Raw genomic sequence first — 15,928 nt, 5'->3', positions numbered from 1 at the left:
GCTTCCTGTTGCTGTACAGCTTTCCTCTCTTTTTGAGTTTATTATTTTCTAAGTCAGACTGCTAAAGCTGTGAGTTCCCAATGGCATCTCTGCTTCAGGAGCTAAGTACAACTGAGGGCCTGTGTGATCATCCATATGCACATTTGTACAAAAATAAACTCTCTACTTGGTCCATGTTTCATCTGCCAGTTGGCTAGGTTTGTTATTTATTCTGCTGGGAAGAATGAGCACCCTTTTTGCAATATAGCTTTACCTTCCCTCTTCTCTATTTCCATCCATCAGTCCTGTAGGAAAGTTGCAACTACTAACAGGTAAACCTTTTGTTTTGGCTAAGACCTTAAAAAAAATACCTGTGGTACAAAATCTGAAACTGGCCCATACTCTGAATATTTGAGGTCTGTGAAGGGGATAACAGCCTCACAACTATCCCTACATTTTTCAACTGCCACAAAAATAAACCATTTGTAGACACACTCGTACAGGCCATTTCTAAGCCTCCTGCTACCTTATTTGGCCACAGGTGCAACACTATAAAATAAACAGGTGTTGCTCTGTATCTTTATACCTACTTTCTCAAGGTCCTATCGCTGAAGTGCCTTTCACAACTCCTTTTATAAATCAGTTTGTTTAAAGCCACTTTCTCTCCCTAGAAACGAGCAAATAAATATAGAAATATTAGTGGGTTTTCATAAATGCTTCCAAATTTCCCTTGCTTTCAGACTGCACAGCAAGACCTGCTTTGGGTTTCCCTGCCTTTCTGCCTAAAGCCATGAGAGACAGCCTGAGATTTCACATCAATAGCTTTTACTACACATTTTTTTCTCTTAGAGAAAAGCATCACCTTAACATCTGAAGAGCAAAATTCCACCTTTCCTTTTTATTTTCCCATGCATTATTTAAACATGCTGCTCTGAATTCTACAATTAGGATATTCCTGGGTAGTTACAATCAACATCTTTAAAGTCAGATACAGCAGGAAATGTGTGCTCTCCAGTATAGTTTCACACATTTGTTTGCTGTGCAGTAGCCTCAATTTAAATATGATAATCTAATTTAGTAAAAATGAACTGAAATCAGATTTACTGCAAAAACTTTTAAAATTTAATTTTCAGAGTAGCAATCAATGCTTATTCAGTTTTCATCCTATCCCTGCCTTCCCTTTTTGCAGATGCTTAAATGACACTAAATTAAACAATTGCACAAATTTTTAAAAATGCAGAAAAATTACCATCTGCAATAAATTAATGAATAAAAAGGTCCAGATAAATCAGGCTTTATGAGCACTTTTCTTAACAGAAAAAAATTATAGAAAGCAAAAATTGTCACAGTAAAAATAAATTTTTTAAAGATAATTTTGAAACATAAGATGACAGAAATTATAAAGGGAGATCTCACTATCATCTCATTCAAAACCTTACTCAATTCTCAAAATATGACTTACAGGATTAAATATTAACACATATCTTCAAAGAAAGAACTATGTTGAGACGCACAGCAATAAGCCCATTACTATTCACAGACATAAACAGTATCCAAGTATTATCTGCTTAGTATTACACTCCATTACATTTTCCCTAAATCTATGCAAAATAAAAATATACTCTTGTAAACAACAAGAATCCCAACAGAAGGAAACAAACAAAAAAATCTTAAACTTACATTGATGTGTTATTATAGGTCGTGCACAGCAAGTAGCCCTACGGATACATTTTAGGTTTTTTATCCATGCTCCGTTCTTGTTGCTGATGTGACCACTTAGGCACATGGTCAAGTTGCAATCAGCTTCTCTCTCAGTGATGTATGAGAGCTGTGCTGATTTATCTCGTCCTTCTGCAGCAGATTAGCACTAATGTTTCTGCTTCTGTATGCTACCTCTCTTCAGCGTAGACTCTGCATTATCATTGGCAATCCGAATTAAAGAGCCAGTGAACGTAGCACAATTTTTTTTTCTTTCTGAAACCATTGCAAAGCAGGAGGTCTCACACAAATAGAATCTTTTATCCACTGAGCCTCTTTTTTAACACTTTTGGCAAGAACAGTAGTCGGAGATATAGAAGAATGGTTCCAGCATGTGTGCTATAGTCTTTTAGTGATTTATTTTGTTAAAGGAATATTCTCCTATGCAGAGGGCCCTAGGCAAGACACAGTTGTAATGCAGCAACATTTCAGCCAAAACCATGGGATCTTCACTTTGTAACATAAAGGTATTGTGTTACACACAGTGAAACTCTAGTTTATCCCAAAGAAATGGACAATGTGAAATTAATTCACTCAAATGGGGTTTATGAGAAAAAAAAGAAAGTTAACTGCCTTATATGTTAAAGGTACTTAATATATTAACTGATTAAGTTAAAAATTACTTCAGTGCCTTACAGTGTATGCATTCATTACAAATTCTCTCTTTTTGCCTTAGGATTGACATATTTTACCCTATGGGATTGGCAAATTCAACTATTAAAAGTATTACAAAGAACATGACTGAATCTTTTTGTTACTATTTTCACTCTGCAGTAAACACCTACTATTTTAGCAGTAAAATACAATTGTTAGTTCATTATCTTTTAAATTCAAGACACCATGAGACATAGCTGTTTAAATTTTCATTAGGACTTTGAAAAATATTTAGGAAAAAATGGATGTCTTAGACCATCTAGTCTCAAAAATGTGAACATTCTGACAAGTCTGCTCACTGTCAAAATGACTCACATCACTGCTGTTCCTACCTGCTACTCTTTCTGATCATAGAACTATTTCTCTTTGTTTTCAAGAAACAAATGCCTTACCTGAATATTAAACAAGAAATTTGTGCTACTTGAACACTAGCTATATTTGAACAGCGGAAAAATTCTAGCTACTCATAAAGACCTATTCCATGTCTATTATGAACATTCATTTCTAAAAAACATTATATGGACTGTCTTACCCTAACCCGGAAAGAAAGTGAAACTGAATTAACTCATTACATCACAAAAAATGCTAAAACAAAGGACTATTTTTTGCTCGAATATGGAAGTCCAATGTGGTCACATCCATTTCAAAGTGCTCTCTAGATTATACATATACTGATTTTTACACCTGCCACAGGAGCACACAACCTTTGTTACCCAAGTAACAAAGACCTAAACACAATCATTAGCAGAGAATTAGTTCAAAGGCAGTTTTACATCTTGGTGTGGGACTGTGTGAGACTACTTCAAGCCTCCCCAGCTTTCCTCCTCTTTTTGTGTGTTGTTGATAAGGAATGAAATGTATGACTGAAGAAGGGCATCCAGAAAAAGTGACAATCTCCTGAGGGAAGGTATGTGAAAAAAGAGCTTCAAGGCATCCACAACACTGTGCTGACAGTACCTGGCCATTTCAATGGAGGGTTGATGTACCTTCAATCCCATACCCTTCCAGCCTTCAGAGAGCAATTTGCAAATGCTGAGCAAGCATCTTCTGGTGTTGAATTTGAGAAGTCTCTGTTGAGAGGTGCCTACCACCAGACGCCCAAAGAACTGAAAGTCTCTGTTTCAAGAAAGATGGAGATCGGTGCTATGCTTCCATCTTACTTTAACTCCTCCTCCTCTGGACTGCACTCATCCAAAGAGCAGCAATTCTACATTCACTTGTCTTCCCTGGAGATTAAAATTCCCAACTGTCATGTCAGGACACAATCCTAAAAGAATAGCTCTATTCCACTAGTAGCTCTCCAGTTAGGAGTGTTCTTCCCCTTCTGTGGAGAAACATGCTACAATACCAAAACAGAAAGATCCAATGCATTAGCGATGGCAGAATGATGTTGGCCTTCCTGACAGGATTCCACCAACAAAACAGGGTATGACATGGATGTCGCAAACAAAAGTGAAAAGTGCTGTCACTTCTTAAGGCAGTATCAGATGCAAGGACACTTTTTTCACTAAGAACTGAAACAAAATTTAGATCCGATGGTTTCACATATGTCTTTGCTGTACTACGAAAAAAAGGTACTTAGCCTTTAGCCTGAAATCTTTAAATCTGGTATACAAACAGCATTGCAGCTTCTGCTGCAGATACACATAGAATCACTCTGAAAAATCAACTCCAAACATTACCATTTATATCGTCCCCAAACTCCTATCAGAGGCTTGTTTGGAACCTCATCATTCTGATGGTTAGAAAGAAACTTCTGGTGTACGCTTAAACGCTTAAGCTGCCCATCTGCTCCTGAGCAGCACCATCTCTAACAGTTTACATTCCCTGAATGGTGGTCTTGTGTACTTAGAGGCACCAAGCAAATTCCAGATCAGCTTTCACACAAGACTAACCTAGACATGTGCTTTTATCATATAAAACAGACAGTCCATCTCCCTTACTACTGTAGTCTTTCTCTTCACCTCTCCCTGTTTTGAGTTTGCATCTTCTGAACCCTGGAGAGCAGAACAATACACTATGTTCCACTTGGACTGAACACAAGAGTTCATTTTGGTAGACCAAACAAACTGTGGTTTTAATACATGGTGCAATACCATGTAAGCCTCCTGCTGCCTTATCTTCAGCAGCTAAAAGCTACATATTTATCTATAATGAAATTCTGACATATATCAACATATTGGGATGTGTTAATATGTATTTTCTCTGCTATACTATATAAGTTAGGAATTAACACAAATCAGCACTGACATATGGCAAGTGCTTATGGATGTAACATTACTGCTGGCTCCCCTGCCTAACTCCCAAGTTTTTACTGAAACATCATATTGGTTTGATAACATAACTTCCAGTTCTGTGAAAAAAGTTGTTTCCATAACTACACAGCAAGGAGAAGAAAGAATAGCCATTGTATCACTGTTTGCCACTAAAAAGCATCATCTCTTCCTTCTAGGCTCCAGTGATTCCCTCAAGTGTCACACACAAGCTATGCAAACAACACACTAATACTCCAAACATGCAAATGGATTATATGTATTTCTACAGAAAATTACTCAAGGCAATTGAGAGTGTAAAGTCAAATTATCATCTATAATTGAAAATGTGCAAGTAACTTTCAATTAAACATTACTCCTCTACTGAAAAAAAACCACATTAAAACCCTGCTAAAAGGGAAGATAGCTAATGAGGAGGGGGGAGTGGGAGGGGATGGAATGAACAAAACACTGTTTTGTGAAGAGGATGTTGTTCACAAAAAAAAATAATTTGCAAAGCACACTTTTAAATGCATTTCTAACTTATTATTGATTCAAAGCCCACATCAATTTCAAGCAAACACACATGCATGTAAAAAATTCAGACTCTCACAACCATAAATAAAAGACCAGAATGTTTATTTATGCAAGTAACTGATTTGTTTAAAATGTCAAATACTAGATTGAGACAAGCAGGAAGAATTTTGTAGTTAAAATGATCAACAATATTATTAAAGATTTATATAGAGATATCTAAAATCTAGTAAAAACGATACACAGAAAAATCCTAAGCCAATCCCCAGAATTTTTAATTTATAGTTGGAGGCCCACCACAGAAAGGACACCTAGGTGCTTGTGCAGAGGTCCCAAGAGAGATTAGTAAAGGGAAATCTCTTCAACTGAAGAAATTCACTGTTGTGCTCAAGTAAGTGCTGCATATGATGCATCTAGATGTTAAAGGCTTATTCAACTATTCAACAATCATCAAAATACTTTCAGAAAACAAATGTTTACTGTCTTCTCACTTTGCATATGAAAAAAGCAAGAGGGTAAAAGTAAATGTCTTGATCAAAATTGCAATAAGATGACTTTGATGAGACACATTTATATGACTCGTCTTTCTGCAGCTAGAAATCACAGTAACTGCAGAGAAGAGCTGGGACAACTTTAGGCTTTCCACAAGGAAGAGCACAGGAATGAATTTGTAGTCTATCTAATCAGTGACAACCCATTCCTCCCTCTGTCATGACATGGAAAAAAATAAGGGAATTTACAAGTTTCCAAAGGCCAGCTCAGAGCTTGCCCTACATTTAAACCTCAGTCAGCAAATTATCCTAAGGATAATGGTATTTCTGCCAGCAAAACCTTTTTTTGCAACTATTCCTTATATCCGTCCTTCATTAGGCTAAGTCTACTACACAAAACTCCCATTTCCCCAACCCAAAACTATGACATTTTACCCACAGCCCTGCCAGTAAAATGTTTAGCATAGACTATGGTTTTACTGAGTAGAAGACCTAATAATGCTTAGGGAAAATAAATTGGTGGAAACACTTTAACCCCAGGTATCCAATCCACATCTCAAGGCTCTCTCTGCAAGAAATAAAGGGACCCTTTTTCAGAATTAATGTTGAGCTGGGATTTGAAATAGAGATCCCTAAAATTCAGGGTAGTTTTCCAGCTGCAAACTTCACAGGCCACAACATGGGCTACACAAGCAGCAAGGAGACAAATAAAACTGAAGTGAATAGATGCTGTCCCACAGGCTATAGAAGACACTTGCAAAAAAAAACTGTTCTCAGAACTACTGGAAGAAGCTGAATGTATGGCAGGCACAACCCTATATCTTATCCTTCGGTATGTTTTTCCTTAGAACAATGTTACAGTTTCTCACTTTTGTCAAAGTGGTCTGCTTGCATTTCAGTGCCAGTATTGTGAAATGTCCCTTTCCCGCTTCATATCAAAGCTGAAGACTAAATAAAGGGTGACAGTTACAAACTACCTAACTGCATGGTAATATAATACCATAAGTGCTTTATTCCTTACTTTCTCTTAAAAAAATCTTCAGCATGATGAATCTATCATTAAATGTGTATTTAATAACCAAGAGAGATAAAATTAGCTTTATAGCCTTCAAACCCCGCCAGATGAACAAGCTTCCTCATTTGATAATGGTGCATCTGCCCAATGGACAGATATAGCCTCACAAAAAGATGTTTAGCTTCAGAAAGCCCATGTATAAAGGTCACTGTAAGACACACCAGACCTCATTTAAAATATATTAGAGGTCAAAATCCAACTTGGGTGAAGAAAACAGGGAAAAATTACCTTAGCAAATGGAGACAGATACCCCAAGTAAAGAGGTAACACTTCACACAGTGAGTGTGGGATAGGTTACTTATCTAGAGATCAATTGCCATGGCTTGTACACCACATACAGTAACTTTCTTCACCTGTAACTAAGTTTGGATTATATAAATCTAGACATGACGGGTACACTGCTTCTTTTCAATGACGATTCTTTCCACATTTTTCTTTGTTTTTAATAACCCTGGATATAATTGTAACTCATAATACCTAATGGATTTTTTTCATTCTTCTATGTAGAAGTTTCTATAAATTTCAGATTCCTACCACCCTCTAATTTCATCAGTAAGATTTGCATAAGGCAGTTTCCTCAAAGAATTGTGCTACAAAAGGTAAAATGGCCATCAAGCACTAGTAAGAAGTCAAGAGTGTAAAGAGGAGCTGGACCTGGCACTGAAATGTCATTGAAAAGTGAGCTATGGTTGTTGAACATTACTGCATTTTGGAGATCAGGCACTGCGAGAACACAAATAACAGTCAGGATGGCCAACAAAAATCAGGCTTGTTGAGACCACACGGAAGCAAGAGTTATTTGCTTCAGCTTTGTCTCAGGGAGAAGCACAGGATTAATGGTCCAACTTTTGATGAGAAATTTCATTCTGAAGACAAAATGAAGTTGCTTAGTAAACTTTCACTTCAATATTTAAAAAAATTCTGCACAGGAGACTGGAAATAATTTCTAGCAGTCATTGAAATTGCATGGTTTGAATGTTGCAGCTTCTGTAGAACACTGCGAATAATTACTATACTTCTGCTTTATCTTCCTGAACTTGATTAATTACTACTGAACAGCCAGACAGTTTTTGACTGGAAAACAAGAAGTGACATGAAGCAAAAAGTTGAAGCTGGAGGTGAGTTCCTCCTCATGCTTTCTTACAACATGGGCACAAAGGGATATTCCACAAACACCAGAACACATTCGCAACACGTGGAAATTAAGACTTTATCAGAATACAAATATTTGACAATGTATTTACATGTATTACTACCACAGAGGGTGAGCTTTGCCATTGTTCTATCCCAGGGGAGCAGGCAAATACAATGTACCTCTCCATCTCCCTGTGGCAGCTAGCTGCAACAGAACAGTTTCACAGATTGTTTTTTGAGATCCCACATTAAAAAGCAGAAACTTCATACTAGTAGTATGAATTATTGTGTTAAATAAGAAAGGAAAATACAACTCATGGTCTCCTCCAGGATATCACAACCATTTATTACATTTTATTCAATACAAATTAACTCAATTCTTATCCAAAGACTTTGTTCCAGTTAATGGATACCAGGAAAGGAAATTCACCTACCATTTTGAAATGATACTCAGATTAACAGTATGGACATCCATGTAAAATCAATGTCTTAGAGAATTCTTGGGTTAGGAAAATATGTATTCCTACCATTGATGGGGCTTGAAGCATTTGCAGCACTTCCTTTGCTTCACACCTTCCCATAACTTTAGTGTGCAAAGTTGACAAGAATCCATTCAAGTATCAATACTTAATGGGCTGATTGGTAGCATATATAAGTCCTGAAGTTGAATATTCAGAAAGTTTAAAAGGTGGAAAAATCCACATTCTCTTGTTAAAACAGGAAAAGTCTGTCTCTTAGAATAAAATTACACCAAGTACCTTTTGTATATGAGGTCAGATGCAGGTAACACCCTCTATAAGACAACTCCACATAGCAGATGTGTGTAAATACATCAGAAAGAAACAAAAATGAAAGTTTTGATGTGAATTTCTATTATAATCCCAAAGCATATAATCTTTCAACCATACCACAGCAACAGCATAAATAAATGCCCCAGCTATTACAGGCTCAGATAAAAGTGTAGCTCTTCCTTCATAACACATTATGCAAAATGGGTACAGGAATTAACTCTGCTGCTGCATCAGTGTATTCAGACATATCTGCTTAATTGTCTACACTTTTAATACATTTCACTCCTTTAGCTCTGCAGAGCAAATGTGCTAAGAAATACTAAGTGATGGCATAGCTGTCACCACCTTTAACAGTGCAAGAATTATTTCCTTACTTCTTCATGATGGTTCTAGCTGGTTATCTAGTAACATCCAAATGTCACAGATAAACCTAAGGAGAAACACCCAATAAACCCTTAAGCAGAGATCAACAAAGCCTCTATTAAATGCTAGCAGGAAGAGAAGTAACAAATGTAGAAAGAGAAATCATATTAATAAATCTGTGGAAGAGACAGATACCAGAATACTGGGAAATGACAGCAGAAAGAAAAAAGGCATTTGAAAAATGTTTCATGCTTCCAGAGAGGATACAGGCTTGAAGGGTATTGGCAGAAAAGAAGAAAAGAGAAAATAAGTCTGTACTGAGCTTTTAATCTTTCCTTAATTGTACTGAGAGTCTCCAGCATTATCCCCAGAGAGAATTAAGCATAAAAGACTAAGTTACTCAAACAAGTTGCTTTATAGCAAGTCCTTTCAGAACAGCATGACTTCTTTGAAGGACTCATTTCTGTAAGTTTAGGTCACACAAAAATCATACTGTAATGCACATTTTTATTACGCTAAAACAAAATTGTACCCAATTCCGCTAACCTGCACTCAGGAATATGTAGATAAGGTTCTGTGGGAATTAACGGAATAGGGCTTGTTTGTGTATTTTGGTTAATACTTCAAGAAAAGGGTTTGCACTGGTAGTCAGAAAAGATATTTTTCAAAGGTCAAGAGAGTGGTGGTATGCAAAATATAATAGAAATTGCTTGGGAAATGGTCAGAGATTAAAATGTCAGCAAGCTGAACTATATCAGTTAAGTACGAGACACAGGATAGCAAAGCTTCACTTTAAATGCTTGTTATTTATCACCCTCAAACAGCTCTTATATAAGCCTGGCTTAAAGCTATGTACAGCATCTAGAAAGAAAACAGTTTTATCAATGTAACTTGAAATTTACAGAAGTAAAGTTCATTCAGAAGATATTTAGTGTGTAAACTGTTATTTGTGAGTTTCAGCTTTCTTTCAACTTCTTCACTTGGGATTTAACTGAGAAGGTATTTCAAGCAGAGTTCAGAGGAAATACACAGTAATGGTTACATCTAATCAGGCATGGGATAAAGGATAAAGAAACTGAGCCTTAAGCACTACACTAGACTGATGGTATGAATCCACATATTCTGCTAAACCACTGATTTCAACAACACCCTGTAACAGAAATACTAGATGAAAACACAAATTTTGTGAACATTCAATTCATGACATAGTTCAAAAATACATGGAACTTAAAAGGCACCACACCTTGTGTGATGTTCTTCAATATTTGTGACATGAACAATAATTCACCCAAATAAAAATATTTATCCATAAGCAGACTTGGTTCCATAAATCCCCTTGAGATTTAAACATTCCTGAGGGCCAGGAGGCCCTTTCACATTCCTGGTGAACAGATTTCTAGGAATTTTGTAGCTCACTGAACTAATGGAATTTGAGCAATACCCACTAACCTTGAGAACTGTAATTGCTGGAGTTTTACTGCTCAGATGGAAATGAGGATTGATTCAACCCCTATTTGGAGTTTTTTAAATCTCTTTCTTTTCTTGATATCTGGGACTGGCCATAATCAGCAAAGATGACATGAGCCCTGTAATTCTTATTCTCTGCCACAGGAGAGATATTCCATATTTAGGTCTTAGTTTTCTGTATCTTTCTTTTTAAGTGTACCTGATGGATGCCGAGAGTTCATAAGGCTTTGATATGACTTCCCTCAGTACTGGGCTGACCATTGTGTTAAGCACCCCTGAAGTACTTAGGCACAAAATCATTTGAGGGATTCCAGCCTCTTGCTCTCACATTCTATCAGCTGTGTCAGGGGGTAGAAACTGTTACAGAAGGGAGGAGGCTATAGAGAATTGAACGCTACCACCATCAGCTCGTGCTGCACATTATACAAAGAGAAAAGAGCATATTATACAAGGAGAAAAAAGCAATTAGTAATTACCTGGGTTGAAATCTCACAATGCTCATTGATTTCAATATGGTACTGTTTCACCATGGATGAAAAGCAGGGAGGAACCAGGCTAAGGTTTCTAATAATCACTGAACTCTGATTATGACCAGGAAAAGGTATCTATGAGAACTGTACTATCTAAAGCAAGCAAAGGGCACTCTTCTTTTGAGCCCATTTATTAATCCATACGCCTAAACAATTCATAATATCTGAGGTTTAGCTTCTTTTAAGTTGCTGAACACCCATTCAAGGGAGTACTTACTAAAAATAGAAGAATTTACATTCCATTAAATAGGACCTGTATGTTTCATTACTCTTGCTACATGAAAGTGAACATTTTTAAAATATTTTTACAAAATATTTTATAACTATGCCAGACTGTGGGAATAAAATGGAATAATACATACTATGATACAACAACCTTGCTTTCAGCTTGTGTTAATCTGTTTAAGGTCATCCACTGCCACAAAACTCCTTGTCAAAGATCTCTAAATTTTTTTAATGCTGTCAAGTTTCAGCAAATGGATTTTTAAAATATAAATATTAAAACATATCCATTGATCCATGGAATGTTATCAGATAATTTGCCTTACCTGTAATATAATACAAAGCAGAAAGCACCCACTGAAATGCAGAATGCGAGCACACACTCTCTATAGCAACGCCTTGGAGGAACGCATCACTTGTACCAATTGCTGTAAAGCAACAAAAAACTCAAGCTTCTAAGGGCTTATGATTTTTCTCAATAGCCTGCAGACTGGCAGTAATAATAGATAAACCTCTATTGTAAGGAAGAAAAAGTACAATTCATCTGAAAAGAGACACAGGACTGAGATGATAACACCAACTAGAAGATCAGAAAGGGTCCATCTCTGAAATAACCCATTCAAATGCAACACCACAGTGAAAGATGGTCTGCGTTAAGTCCAGAAGTTGAGAAGTGTAAGCAAAGCCCATGCAACTGATCACTTTAGTATCCACTTCAAGGCAGAAAATGACACTGCCAACCACAAACAGCTAGAACCAAAGATCCAGGCAATCTGACACAGAAGTTTGACAAGGCAAATCTAAATTTGCCTTGTAGCACATGCACACACAATACATATTAGATACAGAGCAGATTATATATGCACACATATCTGAAAAAACATAATTCTGTTAGGCTTTTTTTTCTCTGTGTGACAGAGGAGAATGAGACATATATTTGATAGTAAAAAGTATGTCTGGGAAAAAAGCCAGAATCTATTTTATAAGCTTCAAATGTTATGATTCTTCTGAAAGACATTTTTACTTAATAAAAATAAACTAATGAAAGACCAGAAGTTTGTTTCCTGAAGTATTATTCATAGCCTCCCAGTTGTGTTTTGCAATATATGTTTTTGCCATTTAGCACATCAGGCTTAGAGATACCACATTTAATAATATAATCTGCTGAGGATGAAAAACATTTTCTCTGCTAATAAAAAAGCTGGTTATAGAAAGTGCAAGTTTGGCAGTAAAGCTTCCAAGAAAAACTGCAGCCTGAAAAACACCTGCAGACTTTAAGTTTATACATTTCACTTTGTCAGATGTTTTTCTGTAATTTAAATATTTTAAGAATCAATCAAAATACTTTCTTTTCTTGGAAATCAGATGAATTCATATTTTTCAACTTTACCTCTAACCATGATAAAATATGAGAAAACCAATAAGGCATTACTTAATGGGGAGACTGACATGCTTTCTGGATGTTTCAATTCCTTTTTAACCAAGAAACAACCTCAAATAAGTCAAGCTTTATGCAATATTATTTAAGACCTTTTGAAGTGCTAATGAACATATAAGCATTTATATGGACTGTAGATAGGAAAGACAACATATTTTTGCACAGTGTCTGGTATAACAGGATTCAACAGGGGGCTCAAGCAGATGGTCATTATCACAGTGATACAGAAGAGCACTTAAGAGAAATGACATGGTAGGATGGCTTAAGAGAAGCGAGATCTATACAGTCCTATTCCACCTCTGCACAGCAATCAGGGACAGAGTCACAAAATGCTGCCTTTGAAATAGATTCAGAATAAATCAGGAGACTGAGATACAAATCAGTTGTAGGGATGACACACAAGAACATGCACCAGGAAAGTTTGTTGCAGAGAGACATGAGGAAGGATCAAGACCTTTCCAACCAGCATGTCATTTTCCAATATTTTCAGTTGCTTAAGAGGTGTCTGAAGCACCAGTGACTGCCACCTTAAACCAAGGATAACAACAAAGAAAGGGACACTCTGAGTTAAAACTAACTGGATCTTCTCCAAGAATTCTGCCTCACGGACAATATCGAATATCATAATAATGACACAATAAATAATCTGAAACAGAGCAGACAATTACCAGATCTGAATTTTTCAGTCACAATGTCATTATTTAGCAAAGGATTTATCACAGCAAGACTCTCCCAAAACACTTTTACACTTTCATCAGTACATATCACACCAAGGGAAATGCTGCATTACTGAAGTGAAAAATCTTGCTCCTAGAAAAGCTTTTCCACTGCCAATGGCCAGGAAGGTTACCTTAGGATACAGACTGTCATAAATATTGTTCACAAAATCTGCATCTATTCTTAAAATATGAAGTGATTAATACAACCAAAAAAAAGCAACAGTCATCATGGTGCTATGCTGACAAACATGGCTGGCTCTGATGTACATTTGGCTCTCGAGGGTTAAATGCTGTTTCATGCTCATTAAAATCTGCTCTACCAGATAGAGCATCACTCGTTAAAATTAGAAATGTTCTGAAAAAGCAAAATAAGAGGATGAAAACTAAAACCATATTATGAAGATGATCAAAACCAATGTAACCGCAGTACTAAAGGCCAGAATCTGCTCCCATGTAGCTCCTCATGTATTAAATCAGTTGTGTTGTATTCACTTGAAATATGTTCAATTCATATCAGCAAAACTGGGAGCACTATCAGGCACTTTTTTCTTGGTATAATAACAATTCTGGAATCTTTCCCTGCTACTCACTTGCATGCTTTCTCAGTATTAACACAACATATGAAGGTGGGATGTTAGCCATTTTCACAGCTTTGCTCACATCTAGCCAATTCTGTGTTTACTGTCATATTCTAAAACTGGGCACAGGGATTTTTATATTCTTCCTCCCTCCACGTGTTCCTACAGGAAAAAAAATCTTGCCTACCATCACTTCATTTTTCAGTGTCTCTCACACAGAGCTAGTGTCTCTGCATAAAAATTTGTATTTATAATCAGCTGAGATTTGCAGACAACATAGGGCAACAGATTCCACACTTGGGTCCTTCTGATGCCTTAAGTTTTAGCTTTTATATTTTCCAGATCAGTATTGCTTTATTGTATAACTCTAAAACTCCACAGACTGTCAGCTACTGCTCTCCCATTTTATTCAGACAAAACAATTTCTCTTTAGACCTGAAACTCAAAGATACCTCACTTTCTCAGGCACCAAAAATGTAAACAGTGAAGTAAGGGGAAAACTGGGGGAATGGGACTCCATTACCTGAAGCTCTAATTGGACAATTAACCTCTGATATGCAAACAGACCAAATTTATATCTGTCCAAAAAACCCATGATAGTCATCCATCTTGGGTGTAGTCTCTGTGAGACTCCTGCACTGCCCAAGGTGTACTCTTTGAAGGTCTTTCAATAAATACCTACCTTTAACTCTGTATAGCCTCTGTTCTAGGTAACCTCTCCAGGCATCTCTCCACATCTCTCTTCTGTGTTGTATTCTGTATCTGATAACACGGAATAATTCTTCCTTTTTCTGACAAGATGGCTATTTGGGAGGTTGGTGAACACAGTATTCTGGGTACATTGAAAATGCAGGCTACCACAATTTGATCACTTTTACATTTCTCAAATAAAATCCCATTAGAGAGACAAATCATCAAGGAATCACTTGAGCAGTCAATGGAGAGAGTGACATGAAGCGGGTAAAGACAGCCAAGTGTCCCATGACCACCTTTTTATACTTTTGTGGGTCTCCAAGCACTTCACTATTTTAAATCACATGATCACCCATCCTGCAAAGCTAAATATTCTGTATTTTATTAACTGTAGTTTTATACCTCTACTATGTTTGCCTGTGGGAAATCAGTAAATCAGGGCAGAGACTTCTGCAATTGATTACTGGGCAATAAACGGGCAGAGTGGTACACCATAAATCAAGGTGATAGTTTAGGGGCTGGACATTAATCTGGTTTTTTTTCTTTGATTCCCCCCTTCCAATATTTCATTTCTCAGATCAAATTTAATCTCTCACTCAAATGAACTGGAAAGAATTTCTGGTATGGAATACTCATTGGTGAAAAGGTATATTAGAAAGTACTGACATTTACGTGAGATTCCTAATACGCCTTAAACACACTGAAGTGTTCAGCAGCCTACCAAAGAAAGAAGCAAGAACATTCTCATTGAACAATGCAACATGTATTTTCCAACAGCTTAAGGCAAGGGAAAGGCTGCCTCTCTGAAACGCTGCCTACTGCATTGCACTGCAAAACACCACATGAGATGCAAGAACATCCTTTGATAAATAATGTGCTTACAATATGACCAAATGGATAAAAACTAATTAAAATCCTTCCATATTTATTTTCATTAATGTATTTTTATGTGCCTTCATAATTCCTACTGCTATAATCCCAGGACATAAAATGAAGCATAAAATGATATTATACCTTGATATGAGCTGTGTAATTAGTTATACTTTAAAGTGACAAACTGATATTCCATACAAATATATGGAGAGCTGTGGTCCCAATCTGATGAACTTAAGCATTAGTGAGAAACCCAACAGAATAGTGCTACAGCACCCCCTTTCATACTTCCTACATAGCATTCCAATGAAATGGTGTGTGAAACTTCTGTTCTGACCGATCTGGTTTTAAACTAGCTCATTAAAACCTAGTGCTCA

General features: G+C 36.6%; 1 protein-coding gene across 9 annotated transcripts in view; it reads right to left on the bottom strand.

Annotated features, from left to right (window-relative positions):
• Positions 1 to 15,928, bottom strand: part of RAPGEF4 (Rap guanine nucleotide exchange factor 4) — a 150,886-nt gene that overhangs the window by 107,743 nt on the left and 27,215 nt on the right. For 5 of the 9 annotated variants that reach the window (XM_038142851.1, XM_038142850.1, XM_038142854.1 and 2 more), the window contains exon 1: positions 1,660 to 2,525. The exons of the other annotated variants lie outside the window; for them this stretch is intronic. The gene's annotated coding sequence lies outside the window, so the exon portion shown is untranslated. Of the gene's footprint in view, positions 1 to 1,659; positions 2,526 to 15,928 lie in introns of those variants that run through there. 9 annotated transcript variants of the gene reach the window in all.

This window comes from Motacilla alba, chromosome 7, assembly GCF_015832195.1.
Source record: "Motacilla alba alba isolate MOTALB_02 chromosome 7, Motacilla_alba_V1.0_pri, whole genome shotgun sequence".
NCBI classification, from domain to species: Eukaryota; Metazoa; Chordata; class Aves; order Passeriformes; family Motacillidae; genus Motacilla; species Motacilla alba.
The sequence above is the reverse complement of the archived record's forward strand: the minus strand, read 5'-3'. Positions and strand labels throughout refer to the sequence as shown.